Source organism: Ursus maritimus, unplaced genomic scaffold, assembly GCF_017311325.1.
Source record: "Ursus maritimus isolate PB19 unplaced genomic scaffold, ASM1731132v1 scaffold_12, whole genome shotgun sequence".
NCBI lineage: Eukaryota > Metazoa > Chordata > Mammalia > Carnivora > Ursidae > Ursus > Ursus maritimus.
The window spans coordinates 10,130,254-10,146,732 of NW_024423564.1; the positions used below are offsets into that span (position 1 = coordinate 10,130,254).

General features: G+C 53.0%; 1 protein-coding gene across 4 annotated transcripts in view; it reads left to right on the forward strand.

Moving 5' to 3' along the window:
- Positions 1 to 16,479, forward strand: part of SYT6 (synaptotagmin 6) — a 56,171-nt gene that overhangs the window by 26,834 nt on the left and 12,858 nt on the right. The window lies entirely within an intron of this gene.

Here is a 16,479-nt window from a genome sequence, read left to right on the forward strand (position 1 = left end):
TTTTTTTTTTTTTTTTAATATATTAGTAAATCCTATCCAAGACTGGGCAGACACCCAGCTCTCTTTAGGGAGCGAGTATTCCCTGAGGAAAAATAATCCCCCAGCCCTATTTGGGCACTGTTTACCAGAGGAACTCTGGCTGAGTGATTGTTCCTTCTTGCATGAGATAAGAAGGGAGCTGCTCAGCAGAGTGTCTGGCCACCTCCAGTGTGGCCAGCTGGAATCAGCCTGGGCCTCGCTGGGCCAGACCCCATCAGGCAGCCCCCCCCACACACACACTCACTCTGGGTCCCTGGTGCAAGCTTTTTGTCCCCTCCCCTCCTCCGAGGGCTCCAGCTGTCCCGAGTGGGACACTTTTGGTTGCCCTAAGAACCCACCTTTGGAAAAGAATGATCTGGGGGAGACCTCGTGTCCTAAAGATTCCATAGCTTATTATATACCCATTCGGGTGGTTAGTAAGCCCATGACTGCCTCCGCTCTAGGTTGTGTCTCCCACGTGTTGATAAAGGAGGATAAAGCTTATCTCTTGGTTCACTTGTGGGGAAGCTGAGGATAAGGGAGGACATCCGTTCAAGGCCACGCAGTCCACGCCGGCCTATCAGTCAGGACCACGAGATATTTGGTGGACATGGTCCCGGCCCTCAGGGACTCGCAGGTCCACAGGACTTGGAGTCAGGAGACCAGGGCATGAGTCCTGCCTCTGCTGTGTGGCCTCGGATGGATCACATCACCTCGCTGTTTCCTCACTAGTAAAACTGAGAAATAACATGTATTTCACAAGGCTGTGGTGAGCATGTATTAAATAGCAATGAGAAAGAGCCTTCCCGGGTTCTTGCCAGAGACAATTGCTCCTGATGCTAACAGCAATATTACCTAACATGTTTTTAAAGCCCGGTCCGAGTTTATTACCTCATTGAACTTCATGAAACAGTAAGAAATCTGTATTTCAATTTTATAAATGAGGCAAACCGAGGAAATTTCTGGAGTCACGTGGCTTTAAAGCACTAGAACAGAGACCCAAAACAGATCATCTTCTTCAAAAGCTGTATGGCTGTAAGATATTTCACCCTTCCTTGCCTCAAGGCAAATTATTACAACTTTGTTTTAGATATTTTGGAAAATACAGAAAACCACACAAAAAAGAAATACTATTCACCATAAGCACATTGTCCTAAGGTAATCACCATTACTGTTTTGATGGAATCCAGAGTCCTATTTCTTAGAACGATCACATGGGTGTAGTGAGAGGCAGGAATGTGCTGGAGACTCAGGGAGTGCTGATGCACTGGCGAGGTGAGGCCTGCAAGTTTCTGGGAAGAAGGGAAGGATGTGTGTGGGGAACAGGAGGAAGGAGATGGTTAGGCGTGTAGGTCCGAGGCTCAGAGGTGGGGTAGTCAAGACAGGCTCACAGGTCTGGTGGGCCCCAGGCCTACCCTCTCACCATAGACCATGGCCCCTCCTTATCTATTATCAGTGAGCGCCATAGTTCCTGAGGTGTGAGCAGTAGGAGGGAATGCTGGTCTCCTCTTCTCTGGTGATGAGGCTGACACATCCTTGGAGGATTCTCGGGAACCTTAACACCTCATGTTGAACGGCTGGCCTTCCCCTGGGGGGACCCCAGTCAGCTCCTCAGGGACAGCTCCAACCAAGGCCTGCCTCCAGATATGGGAGGTGTGAGGTCTGGTAGAGCTCTGTTCCCCCACCGAGCAGCATCAGACCACTCTGCGAAACCCATGACAGCTGTGGGAGCCTTCCCACTCTGTGGGACTGGGTCCCAGCCAGCTAGACCCTCTCCACCAATCCTTGAGTCCAGATCATAAATGGTGCAGGTGCCCGGGGACAGGGACCCACCTTGTTGTTAATAACAGTGTTACTGAGGGCTAGCTTGCCTTTCAGCACTATCGAACTCGCGGAGCTTTCTACACATCGTCTCATTTAATCCTCAGCAAGTCTTTGTAGGGGCATTATCCTAATTCTGCAGATAGAGAAAATAAGCTAAGAGAGACAAAGTGAACGGTCTAAAGTTTGCACAGCAAGTAATAGAAACTTTCATTTATTTTTGTCTGTTACTTTGCGCTGTTCCAGAAAGAATTTAGCTTTAGCTAGCTCACAAGACCTATAACGTGATTAAAAGTGAGTTTAGAACGTCATGCCATGTAGTGAAAGGATCCACTAAAAAAGTCACTTGAAGTTCAGAGAGGCCACCACACAGCACGTGGGTCCTGAGTCCAGAGTAAGCACACATTTGACGTTAAGCATTCTAGCAGCTAACGCGAAGAGGGAAACCTAGTTCCAGAATTCTGTGTCCATGAAGTAAATACAGACTGGGCGCTTGGGGAAAACGAAGCTATTCCCGGTCTGTATCGCACAGGAGAGCATAAGGGACATCACGGGGGCTGTCCAGGGCATGGTCTTTGAATTCCAAAACCTTGTTAGCCCTTGTAGGCCTCAGTTTCTTCATCTGCAAAGTGGCAGTAATCATAAGACCTAGCTCCTAGATTTGTTGTGACAAACGAGATTCTCTTAGAAAGACTTATGAAAATGAGTAGCTGGGGTGATGTACGTAAAGCACTGTCATGTGAGACTCAGTCAGGACTCCAGAAGTATTAGGGGAAACCCGAACACTGCGTAAGGAGTGTAATGAATTCGATCCCTGTGACAGCCTTTCACAAAATCAAGCTGGCTTGGCATGGTGATTAACAGGGCGTGTGTGGGTTTGAGCCCCATGCCCCTCTTTAGTTAAAATCTCTGGTTGATATCTCTGTGACTATCTCCGCGCTTGCTTCCCCATCTGTAAAATGTGGGTAAGAATAATTCCTACTCCGTAAACACGCAGGGCTCTTAGGCAGGTGCCCGGCGCGTGGCAAGCGCTCAGTGAATGCCAGCTACGAGTAGTTTCTTGAAGGTTTCTCCATGTAATCCTCCTTAACTGTGGGAGAGGTGGGAGGTCCCTGGAATCCGGGGCTCTCCACTTCCCGGTGCCACGCGTCCGTCTCATTTGTTTCTACATCCCCTGCAGCCCTTAACCCTTAGCCCTTGACCTTTATCTAGTAGGTACTCGATTTATACATATGGGGTGAAACTGGAAAGTGAGAGAAAGGGGTTCCAAAGTGGTCTAATATTGGGAAAGCTCCGTCTAGCGGCACCCGAGCCACACGGCCCTTCGAAGCCTTGTTCCCTGGTCTGTAAAATGAGGAGGGATCTTTGTAATACCTGAGGTCCCTTGGGCTCTTACGCTGATTATCACAGAGGCGGTTTGACTCGGCAACTACTCACTGCCGAGGCACGTGCTCAGGAATCCTGTAGAGACCCAGGGCCCACCCTCTTAAAAGAAGGCTCTGGGCTAGGAAGGAGTTGCTGGGTTCTCTGCAGAACCAGGAGCCGTGGGGATGGCAGTGAACACAGGCCTGGCGGGCAGCGGCCTGGGTCTGCCTGGGAACGCACTGTTCCCACTCCCTTTTGGGTCCTCCCCACCTGAGGAAGAGTGACCTCCGCTGACAAGGCAGGAGATGCTCTGTCTGGGGTAGGAGGAGAGATAGGTGGAGGTGGGGGAGGGAGGCAGGGGTAAGAAGAAAGCACTGGCTGCTGTTTGGGAGGGCAGGAAGCTCTGGGCAGTGACTGGGGGCCTGGGGAAGGAGTCAGAGAGGTGGCGTGATCCATGCAGCAGCTGCCGTCCTCAGCAGCAAGGCCAGCAGCCATAGGAACATGGAGGATGCCCAGCCTAGAGGCTGAGGCCAGCCCAGCCAGGGGGTACGGCCTTGCCCTCCATGCCAGGCTGGGCTCTTCCAGGCTCATTCAGTGCCAAGAGGCAGTCCCTCTCAGAGAGGGAAGGAGGGACCTGGAAGAATTCTATTGGGGAGCTCAGGCACCCACGAGCTGTGGCTCTGGGCCGGGGGCAGGCGGGAGCGTGGGCTCCCTGGATCCCCACCCTCAAAGCTGCCTCCTAGCCCGAGCCTCATCCTGTTTTTGCCACTCTGCACTTGGTGCCTGGAAGGGAGGAGATAACCATCAGTGTCACCTGCTCACCAGTGGGAGACATTAGTGGGAGCTGGCAGAACACGCGACCTATAATTTTTGGAGGAGTTACAATAATGGAGCTAATTTGGTATTTCATCATTGTGCTCTTGGGTGAGCAGAGGGGGAAGAAAGGACTGGGCCTGGTTTCGAACAAGCAGCCAGTGCAGAGCGCTGTGGGCATCTTTGGGGCCGTGGAGCCTCTTCCCTCGGCCTCCTCCCCCACGACTTGCTTCTCCCTCCGGTGATGTGTTGGCAGAATGCAGCTTGAAGAGGGTGAAAGCCAACCCCAGTCAGCTGCCAGAAGCAGTTCCATGGCAGGACAAAGCAGGAAGGGGTTTGAAAGTTTGCGGAAATGCTCAAAGAGTCTGCCCTGCAGGGGGTAAAGTGCACTTGTCAGCCTCACAGTTAACCCTGTTTTATGAGAAGGTGAGGTCGCCTGGTACAATGCTTTCATTTTACAGCTGAGGAAACCGCAGGCTCAGGGAGGCACAGTGACTTGCCCTAGATCATTCTGCAGGTTAGCAGCAGGGTTGGGATTAGAACCCAAGCCTCCTGGAGGCGCTTGGGTGGCTCAGTCGTTAAGCATCTGCCTTCGGCTTAGGTCATGATCCCAGGGTCCTGGGATCGAGCCCCGCATTGGGCTCTCTGCTCAGTGGGGAGTCTGCTTCTCCCTCTCCCACTCCCCCTGCTTGTGTTCCCTCTCTCGCTGTCTCTGTCTGTCAAATGAATAAATAAAATCTTAAAAAAAAAAAAGGACCCAATCCTCCTGGCTGTGAGTTTATCCTACTGCTGGGGACACGTGAGCTGGAGCCTCCATCCTGAGAGGACCCCCAAGATGTCTTCCCTTACCCTGCTTGTTAAAGGTGCTGATGGGTGGGGAAGCCCAGGCTGGGAGAGAGGAAAGAGGCCACCTGCAAACCCGCACAGCTTTCTACGGGCCCTGAAGCCAGGAGCTGGCCTCTAAGAGCCAGGCTAGAAGATGTCCTCATTGCCACCCAGGGACACACCCAAGATGGCTGCCCCTCCTTCTCCTCTTGCTGACCCAGACGTCCAGGGGGCACACCTGGCCCTTCAGCCTACCAGGTGGGCTTTGGTTAGCCTGCCCCGCGGCTGCAGGGCCAGCGCCCGCCCCAGTGGGGCTGGAGAGTAAGAGGTTTTTATAGACTGCGTGCTTGCTGCGTGTGCACCTTCGTTGTTCTACTAGCAGCTGGCAAAGTCTACCTTGTGGTCTCCTCATCTGCCTCCAGATCAGGGGCTTAGAGCAGCTTCCCAGTGTGGACCCCCCCTGAGGATGGCTGATGCTCATGGTCAGACAAGGTCAGAGAAGTTCAGTGACTCTCACAGTCATGCAGCTGGGAAACAAAAGAACAGGGAGTTGAACCCCAGGTTCTGCCCCAAACCCCATGCATTCCCCTCTGGGGTTGTTTGTACTAATTCCTTTGAGGCAGAGTAGTGTTTCTCTCCCCTCTGGTTGGATGATGAGCCAAGACCCCAGCTTCCCACCAGACCCCCAGTCAAGAGTTCTTTATTGAATATTCTGGGTCTATATGAGGGCCACTGAAATGCCTGGAAACTGAGTTTCTGGGCTTTGGAGAAGACAAGACAGTGAAAATTGATATAGTCTTCCAAACCCTGAAGGCATAATGTCTGCATCATGATGAAATTGTAGGTGGGAACTGGGAGGGAAGAGCATACCTGCTTTGGGAGGCAGTGCGTTGGACATCAAGGAGAACTTCCCGAGTTCTAAGAACTTCCCGAGGTCTAAGATGGTGGAATGCTGAGAAAAGTGTGAGTGAGATGTTTTAAAAAGAGGGCTTCATGTTTTAAAAAGGGGGCACCTGGGTGGCTCAGTCAGTTGAGTGTCTGCCTTCAGCTCAGGTCATGATCCCAGGGTCCTGGGATCGAATCTCGCATCGGGCTTTCTGCTCAGCAGGGAGTCTGCTTCTCCCTCTACCCTTCCCCCCTGCTCGTGATCTCTCTCTCTCTCTCTCTCAAATAAAAAAAAAATACTTAAAAAAAAAGAGGGCTTTGTTGTTCAGTTTAGTGGAGTCCTGCTTAGAAGCTAGAACTGGTTGAGTTGACCAATCACTTGTGGTCTCTTGCTGTCTAGAAACATGTGATTGGAGTGGTCTTGCTCAGATCTGCAAAGATCCCACATCAAGGGAATGAATCCCCAGATATGATGCCTACAACTCTCCTGGGAAGCCCACAGGGACTGCAAACCATCCCCTCACCCACCTCAAAACCTAGGGAAGCAAGAAGATGAAAGTGAGGAAAATAGCTCCTACTCTGCAGGAGACAGACTTCTTCATCTAAGGGTTTCCCCCTCCCAGTCCTGGTGTCTGTACCCTAGCTCACATGGGAAGATCCATGTAGAGAGAGCCTAAGTTCCATGCATGGAGACAAAAACTTCTGCCTACCCCCAGTCCAGCTTCCTCCAGGGAGGGTGGAGGGGAGGGAGTGGAGCACGCACAGTTCCAGAGGACGCTGAGTGACATGGTGGAGAAGAGCAAGGTCTTCAGAGTCAACAGACAGGAGTCCAAATCCAGACTTGGTCAATCACTCCGAGAGCTTAGGCAAGTTACCAAACCTCTCTGAACCTCAAGATGGCAACAATCATGGGCTCTTCCGAGGAATGTGGTATGAATACAATGAAAAACATATATGTTAAGTATCCAGGTGTTCCATATCTGTTAGTCTCCTTCTCTCTTGACTTTGGCTTTGGTCACCAAAATAAGTAGGTTAAAAGAAGTAGAAGAAACTTCAAAATCCTGGCCAGAGTGTGCGTGCTCAATTGGTTCTTCTAACTGGAAAAGGCGGTGGTTCTCACCCTGGTGAGGGTGGGGCTCAATAATTTGCATTTCTGGCAAGTTCCAAGTAGTGTTGATGCACACTTGGAAAACACACTTGGGAAACTACTGCAATGGGGGTATTACAGAATAGACATTTTAAAACCCTACCCAGGTTTCTTAAACCCTCTAAATTTGGGGCAGGTGCCTTCTTGCTAAAACTTAGTTATCCAATGTACGTGTGGTACACTGAGAAAAGGTGAAGAGCTGCTCCAAGAGGATCTTGCATGGCTTTGATCCATCCGAACCCTTGTTTGCACCCAACCAAAGGGAAGAGGCCCTTCCATCCTCCTAACTTTTGCTTGGTGGCACTGATACTGAATGACTTTGGTTATATTGCATGTCACAGTGATTCTACTAGGGTCTGATCTAGGGAGTCCTCAGAATCCTCTCATTTCCCTTGTGCTGCAAACTAAGGATCCCCAAGAATCACGTAGGAAGCTTCTCAATCACTCACACCCCACCTTTGGAGGTTCTGACTCAGTATGTCTTGGGCACAGCACAAGAACCAAGCCTCCACCTCCCCCGAGGGAGGTCCAGTACAGGAGATTTTCAGACCACACCCTGAGGAACACCTGATGAGGCTCAACCCTGAAGCCATCTCCTTATCGGGGGTGGGGGGGTGGGGGTCACTCTTGGACAGACCAGAGACTGAGGTTAACCAAGGTCCACTCCTGTGACCCACCCTCTTCACCACCTTCTTCACCAAGTGCATCCCACAAAGCTAAATTGTTCATTCATTCGACGATTATTTGCTAAGCATGTGTCATATACCAGGCATCGTGTTCAGTCCTGGGAATACAGTGGTGAGTAAAATATAGAGCCAGGACTAGGGTCAGGGAAACAAGGTACCTAGAGGGCAAAATTGAAGGAAGCCCTCCCTCTTGGAGGCATGCATGAAGCTGAGAGGGAGGGCCTCCTTCCTTTTCGTACCCTGGGCACCTGGTTTGCTTCACCCTAGTCCTCTCCTGGTGAAACAGACCCCGTCCCTGTCCTTTGGGAACGCACAGTCCAGAGCAGGGGTGTGGCTTGGGAGGAAGTGGCCTGAAGGGTGAGTAGACACCTGCTATGTGAAGAGTTGGGGAAAGAATAGTCAAATGGAGAGAGCAGAATATGCAGAATCCTGGGAGCGGGGAACTCTTCAGTTGCTGTGGGAGGGAGAAGGTGAAGACTTGGACCCTTAACAGGTAGGGCCCTGTGGGTCTTGGTAAGTGTTCTGGATTTTATTCCTAGTGCAAAGGGAAACCATTGGAGGGTTTTAAGCAGAGGAGTGACATGCTCCATCTTATAATTTTGCAAGAGCACTCTGGCTGCTGTGTGGACAGTGGGACAGGCGAACATGGGGAAGCAGAGAGGTCCATTAGGAGGTGGTTGTAAGCGGGCAGGTGAGAGATGGTTTTGCTCTCTGTGAGGTACTGGAGATGGAGAGAAGTGGGCAGGCTTGAGACTGAATTTGGAGGTGGAATTGACAGGGCTTGGTGATGAACCACTTGCAAAGGAGAGAGGAAGGTGATAATGTCTCGTTTCTGACTTGAACAACTGGGGGGATAGAGGGGCCATTTCTCCAGTTGGGGAAAACAAGGGGAGGGTGTACATGGCAGATCAAAGTTCACCTTCGAACATTTGAGAGACTTGAGATTTCTGTGAGATGTCCACATTGAGACGTCATGTTGGATATATGAGTCTGGAGTCTAGAAGAAAGGTCCAAGAAGGGCCATAAATTTGGGAGTCCTGAGAATGGAAGTGGGCATTAACATTATGGATGAGCAGAGAGAGAGAGAGAGAGAGAGAGAAAATGAGTGTTTAGAATTCCACTGTTTAGAGGCAAGGATGGGAGGAGGATGGAGCAGGAACTGGGAGGGAGAAGCCAGAGAGGTAGGGGGAGAACGGAGGGAAGTGGGTCCTCTGGAGCAGGACGATCAAGGGCAGGAGAGGCTGCAAAGAGCCTCTTCACAGAACAGCCACACCACAGTAAGACCAAGAGATTCTTGAGTGTTGAGCAGGAGGTGGGTGAAGACCTAAACTCTCAGGTCAGCAAAGAAACCAGGAAGCTAAAGCCTGTTCGAGCACGTGCCCATGGCCGAGACCAATGTCTTGCTGATTTGGCACCCCCCAGGGCACCTGTTTGCAGAAATGCCCCTCAGCTGCTCCAGAAGACCATGCACTGGGACCAGGGCATCTTCCCTCCTGCCGAGAGCCCCTGCTGCCACTGCCCTGCTCTGGGCAGGGATCAGATCACGCCCTGCGGAGATGCCTACCCTCCCCTGCGGGAAACTGACAGCTGTTCAACAGCCACACAGCAGGACAACTAGAGGCTAGAAATGAAGACAGATTCTCATCGTTAACTTCATTAATGTGCCATTTATTCCTCTCCGTCATTAATGAGATGCCAGTGGAGGACCAGAGCAGAGTCCCTGGCCTCCCATGGACAAGCACCCATAGGGCAGACTTGCCAGCTTGACCAGGCAGTGCCTCCATGTCTTCTAGAACTTTCCCAAACTCTACTCTCCTCAAGTTCCTTCCACCCCCTCACAGCCCCTCTCCCTCTCCACCCACCTTTTAAAAAGTCATTAGGAAGAGAACTGTACCTCCCAGTGTGATTCTGACTCACGGATATTTGCCCAAAAGTAATGGTGCGTGTGAAACACTAAACCTCTTTTTGAGGGCAGGTTCATGAGGGGGGGCTGAGAAAAAGTTTCCTAAATAAAACCATCTGTCTCCCTGAAGATGCTCAGATACAGAAACATTTGCCTCCCGCTGATGTGCTTTAATCTCTCGATGCCGGTCCCAGGGACCCAGCCCAGCCTGCGGATCTCACCCGCTTCCTCCTGTATGCCCACCCCCCCCCCAAGCTGGAGGGTCTCCCTCTTTCCCCGGGGCCATCCTGGGCTCTCAGGGTCCACGCCACAGGCTGTAGCTGAAGTCCATGGAGTTCATTTAAGGCACCTCTCTCCTGCCAGATCTTGTATTCATATCACTGCTAAGCCCTTGGGGCAGAAAGCACTTGAGAGGAAAGGCAGGCAGGGATGGAACTCAGAACAAATGCAACCTGCCCCGGCACCCCGCAGGGAGCCCGAGCATCACAGCAGCTCCTTCCGCCCTTCCACCTCCGCCACCCCCAGCATCCTCCCCACAGCCCTGGAGGCCCGGGCCTGAGGAGGGGCAGCGAGGAAGCCAACCCAACCTCAGGCCCTCCCTGTCCCCACCCCCACCCCCAGCGCTCACAGCAGGAGCCCTGGAAGCAGCCCGGGAAGGAGCACGCCCACCCCCTCGGATCCATGCGGAGCCAGGCCTGGGGGCGCTGGGCGGGCAGGGTGTCAGTCTCTGCTCCCCTCCCCTGCAGCCCATCATCCAGCGGGTCACCAGAACCTGCTCAGAAACGCCCCGCCTTTGCTTGAAGGCATTTGTGACACTTGATCTCTCAACCCGGGGGCAATGGGGGACCCCCCCCCAGTCAGACCAGGGCAGTGAGAGTAGGCAACCCAAGAGGAGGGAACAAAGCAGGGTGGTGTGGTAGCTAATACTGCGGGCTCTAGAGCCTAGGTACTGCCATTTCTTAGCTGTGTGTCCTTGGGCCAGTCGCAGCCTTTCTGTACTTCAAGGTCCCCATGTGGAGAATGGGGACAATAAGAGTACCCATCTCGGAGACTTATGTGAAGATTCTATGGCTTTAACATGTTTAGGCGCTTAGGACAGACCGGCCCACGGTAGGGCACCTGAAGCCCAATGGCTGGCCAAAAAGGCAAGGGCCAGATCCTGAAGACACTTGAATGTTACACTTGGCGTGTGACGCTTAGGTTGACTTCTGGAAGCTCAAGGAGGTAGGCTGAGGGGTTGGAGGTAGGACACCTGAGTGCCCCGTCTCTGAGCCACTTTTTATCTGTTGTACATATTTGCACTTCCGGATGAAGACGAGGTCTTCCATCTACAAAACAGGCCTGACATGGGGAGCTGTTGAAGGGTTTGGAGCAAGAGAACAGCTCCCTGTTTACAGCCAGGAGGAAGGTCAGAGGGGATAAGCAGGGAAGGGAGGTCAGAATGCTCAGAGGTCCAGGCGAACGTGGTGTGGGTCAGAGCTGAGATTGTGCAGAAGGGAGGGGAAGAGAGGCCCCAGGGTCGGGGGACACTCGGAAGGCAGAATAGCACACAGGGCTAGGTGTGGAGTCTGTGAGTGGGCACCGAAGCTGGGGTATCCTGGCTTCCTTTCTGCCCCTGCCATCCACTCTCCACAAGCCTGCTGAGGTCTCTGCTTTTCACAGGGATTAAATGCAAACATCTTTCAAGGCCTCTGAGATCTGGCTCTGCCTCGCTTGGCTCCCCACACCCTTCCCCTCCCCCATCCTGTTCCCCCGATACTCTCCAGCTCACTGCCCCAACTAGCATGTTTCCAGCACTGCTGGCCTCGCTGTCCCACTGTCCCCTCTTCTTCCTGGTGGCTGGCCACCCTCCCCCTCTTTCAGGTCTGACAGCCTTCCCAGCCACTCTGTCTAACGTGGCCACCCTCCTCCCATCATGTCCCCAGTCCATTCACTGCCCTCGGATACTCTCTTGCTTAGTTTATTTTTGTCCCCCCCCTTTAGAATACAGGCTCCTGGAGGGCTGGGACCCTGTCTGTCTTATCACTACAGTCTCCCCATATTTGTGAAGTTTTAGGAAGTGGTAACAAATTAATGACACCCATAAAATTGGTCTCTGGAGTGGGTGTCTGGGTGGGAGGTGATACTGTGGACTGAGTGGACCAGGGTCCAGGGTGGACTCCTAAGTGGGGGTCATGAGGCAGACGAGGGGGCCCTGCCCTGTTCCCAGCCTCCCCTGTGCTGTTTCAATCCCCACCCTGCATCTCACCTTCTAATACCCAGAACCTCTCGAGTCCCCTCCCTCTGCCTAGAATGTCCTCACTTGTTTTCCTCTGCTAGCAAATTCCTTTTGCTCACCTTGCCAGACCCTATGGAATATTACCCCCTCTGGGAAGCCTACCCTGTAACCCCGGGCACTTTATTATTCCCTCCTCTGTCCCCCTCCCCCCCCATCTTGCCCAAGCCTCTCTTAAAGCACTTATCAAACCAACGTATTACTTACTTCTGTGCCTGTCCCTGCCCCAAGACTGTGAGGTCTTTATAATATTTGTAAAGATAGAAGTAATAATTACAATGCCAGCTAGTACTTCCTGAAATCCTACTCTGTGCGAGGTGCTATGCCAAGCACTTTATGCAAATGACTTCATTTAATCCTAACAATAACCCTAAGAGGTAGATACGGCCCCATTTTACAGATTAGGAAACCAACACTATGAAAGGCTAATAAGTAAGTCGCACTGCTTATAAACATCAGAGCTGGAGCTGGGACCCAGAGCTGCCTGACCCCAAATCCATATTCTCAGCCTTTCGCTCATCAGCCAGTATTTACTGTGATTTGCCACGGATCAGGCCCTGGGCAAAACATGACAGGTATGATGTCGAGTGAGACCAGACCCCATCTCTGCCCTCAAAGAGTCCACGATCTAAGGAGAACACCGCATTTGTCATATAATCCCCACGAGCAACAGGAAAGTCATGGTGGTGGCCTGGGCTGTGGAAGAGGCGTCTGTGGTACTTAGGGGGCTGATAGCAGAGGACGTGGCCCAGCCCCAAGTGCCAGCCTCCGCCTCTGACTCAGCTCTACCCCTGATTCCAAGCCTCAGGTCTTCACAGAGGGATTGCTCACTGGGTGTTTTTCTACCCATTGGAGCCAAATTGGCTTCCACCCCGCCTCTCTTCCAGGCCCCCCTGCTCTGGGGTAGCTTAACAGCGCTTCCTGCCCCGTGCTGCAGAGATCCTTTCAGGTCTCCTGTGGCCTTCCTAAAAGTGCAGCGGATGCTTCTCTGCTGATGACAAGAGATTCAGACAAGCCACTTAATGATTAAGAGACAAGAAGTGTTCTCTAAAAGATGGGGAAGCATGGTTCTTGCTTCGCTCAGCCTGGATTCCCAAGATAGACGCGGAGCATTGATGCCACTCATTGCCTGTTTGGGAGGAAGAGAAGGCTAGCGCTGGAGAAGAATACAACACTTGGGGGCAGCGGGGACCGAAGGAATGAGAGCATTTGGATTTCAAGGCGAAGTTGCTAATAAGTTCCTTGAGGCGGGCGATAGACAAGTCAGGCGTCCTTGGGCCATCTCAACTGGTGATGTTGATGATAGGTTTTCCGGTGTGAATCCTTGGGTTTTATGGCTAGCAGGGAGGGACCTGAGGGTTAGAACATTTAGGACAATCCTCTCATTTTACAGAGATGTGAAATGACGGGCCCGTGTTCTCATGGCTGGTTGGTGGCTGAAGGAAGCTCAAGTCTCCTGACTTGTGGTTCACTGCTTTTTCCTGGGCAGCCCCCAGATAGGAATTCTCTTCTATGCTTCTGTGGGTGCATCAAAGAGAGGGAAATGCTGTTGCACGGCTGGTGTGCCGTGGATGGGACTTTCAGAACCTTACCGCCCGGGCGCCTGGGCATTGCAGCCGGGGGAGGGGGCAGATGGCAGGTGCACAGGTTGCACCTAAAGATAGACTTTTCCAGGAGCCAGCACCCTGGCTAGCCCTCCCCTGGCAGCAGGTCTGCCCCCTCCGAACTCCAGCCGGAACTTAAAGCCAGCTGCTCCTGGGCCCCCATCCGCCCCACCAGCCTGCAGGTTAGCAGTTGAGAGGGCCAAGTTGGTTTCTGCCGATTTCTGGACAGCAGTGACCTCTCCATCACTGGAGAGCTCATTACCAATCAGGGGCCCTAAGGCGGCCTCCCCTGACAGCAAGTGAAGATGAAAGCAATAACGTGCAGGCCGTTCTGCAGCCCCTGGTCACCCTGGTTTTATTAAAGCTGAAGTCTCAGGCATCACTAATGAGGATAAAAGGCTGGCAAGGAGTATAGGATCTGGGGCTGAAACCTCCTGAGAAAGGGGGTGGGGCGGAGCAAGGATCTGGCAAGGCCACCCCAGGGGCCAAGCTTTCCAGAGAGAGAGGTGGCTGCCAGGAGATGCTGACTGTCTGTTTGCTTAGCCCCCTATCCCTCTATTTACTCAAAAGTAACCTCTTTATTTTCCTTGATCAAACAAGCCAGTCCTCTGCTGCCGGCATGGGCAGGGGAACAACATCCCCTTGATCCCTTGAGCCAAGGGCAGCCCACTTGCGGTCGGGTCCCGTGAGGCCCAATCACCCACCACAGAAGGTCCTGGGCCCGGCCACAGGCTCCTTGGCTCTTGTTTTCTCTCTGCCTGCAAGTCATGGGAGGACCTTGGCTCGTTCCCTTTACTATGGATGGAGAAAGGAGTTCACGGTCGGGAGCAGGGACCAGGGTGGGGGTAGGAGGTCCCACACCACACTGTTGAGTCAGCACCTGCATGCCGCCCAGCTGCCATAGTCCTGTCAAGGAAGGGCACCCCCGCAGAAAAGAGGGGAGGCTCTGCTGGGCGGTGCCCCCTGGAGGGAGCCATCCTTGAGAGCAGTGCAGAGAACTGCATGTGATTCCATTTACCCCGAGAGATCTCCCGCGCCCCAAGCCAGTCTCCTGAGTCTATAAACCAATCAGCTCGGACTTCCCCAAATAAGACAGCCCTTATAAGGGCCACTGTGCATGGTGACAACGGTAGGGAAACCACTCCCTTCAGAGGGGCCACAGGATTCCTTCCCAGGCCCTACCTTGATGGCAACACTGACATTGAGAACCACTGCTTCCAGGGCTCTCCTGGCTAAGATACAACCACGTGTTTCTACCTGCATTCGTGTAGCTCCTCTTGTGCTTGGCCACCTCTGAAGCACGAGTAGGTGTAAAGCAAAGCCTAGTCCCAAAGGGGCCTCCAGTCACCAGGTGCTAGTGGGAGGGCACAGTGGCAGCAGAGGGGGGACTTGGTAACACCTATGGCTCAGGGGCAGAAGGTGCGGCAGGGGTGTGGGGGAGAGATGCTCTCTGTGGGCTGGACCCTGGGTGAGGATGCCAAGACAAGAGGAGGAACATTCTGGCAAAAGGGACCAAAGCTACACCAGTCCTGTGGAGCAGAGGGTTGGCATAGAGGAGTAGAGAGAGACAGTCAGGTGAGGAAGTCAGACGGGACCCCACTGTTGAGGGGCCTCACTGCAAGCTAAGAAGATGGGCCTTGATTCCAGAAGCCACTGGGGGTGTCTGAGCAGCAGCCTTGATCTATATAAATTGGCACCAGAGCGCTTGCTAGTCACGCAAGTTACTTAACTTGGGCAAGCTACTTACCTTCACCAACAGTCCTTTCCTCCTGTTTGCGGTGGGGATAAGAAGAGCACCTAGCTTGTAGGGCTGTGGTAAGACTCGGCATATGGCAGACACACAGGGGCATTCGTTCTTCTTGCTGTTATTGAGTCTGAAAGGTTTCTCTAACTTTGGGCAGGAATGAATCTAGGAGGGATATGAGGGAACTAAAGGGAACTGGAGGCCCCCTTGTACCTCAGTGCCTCGGTCCGAGATAGAACCTTCAGCCGGTGCACCAGGGACCTGCTCACGAGGGGAAGGTCGTACTCCCTCAACACCATGTCACAGGGCCGTTTCCCCTCCTTGGACTAGGGGACTAGGGAGACGGGAGACTCACCTGAGGGAGGTGGCATTCTGGCACCTTCTTCTAACGGGTACACCCCACGAGACCATGTGTGTCTCGGAGGGAGGACTGGATACTCTCCACAAAGCACAGAGCCAAGGTCCGGAGGAGCCAGGGTCACCTTGAGGTGCTCCCTGGGTGAGCCGGAAGGTGCTCTGAGATAGAGTGAGTGGGAGGAGTGCTGTCCTAAGAGTCGGAGTCCAGCTGCATCTCCTACCAGCTGTGGAAGCCTGGGCAGAGCTTTGCGACCTGAGTTTGAACACTGAGCTCTTCAGTCTGCGAAGTGGAGGGAATAAGGGCAGTACTCCCTGCCTCAGAGAGTTGGTGCGCGTGGGAGCTCGTGGGTGTGGGTCTCAGCTCACTGGCTCTGTGGCGCCACAGGGTGCTGTGTGCGGGAGGGGGTCACGCCTCTGCACAGCGTACAGCTCTGCCCCCGCCAGACCCCCGCCTGGGGAGCTGGGAGGGTTCCTCTTCTGCTACCCCGGGATTTAAAGACCAAGACTGAATTTTGCGCTAGGGCGAGAGTGGGTACCGGTTTCACCTAGAGGAAAGCCCTGACCATGTGCTCTGGAAGGGGATGGGAGAGGCTTGGATTTGTCTCCAGCTGGGGCCAGGTATCATCAGGTGGCTCTAGGAGTCCCCGGTCAAGGGGTTCTTTGTGAGGAGAAGGGACAAAAACCTTGGTGTCACCCTCGACTGCTCTCTTTCTCACACGTCACCTCCTCAGGGAGGCCTTCCCTGGCCAGCCTGCCCAAAATTCGAACAACTCCGGCCTCCTCTGAGCATTACACATCCCCTTTCCCTGCCTTACATTTTTCTCCTCAATGCTTTTTACCATCTAACTTCTTACTTTTTCTCTCTTCCTTCGCTCAAGTAAAATGTAAGCTCTGTAAGGTCAGTCGGGGTGGAGGCGGGGTTGTGTATTTTGTTCTTTCCCATATCTCCAGCACCCAGAACAGCACCTGCACACAGCAGGTGCTCAGTGAACATTTGTTGATTGACTGAACCAATGAATGAGCAAGCAGATAGCCC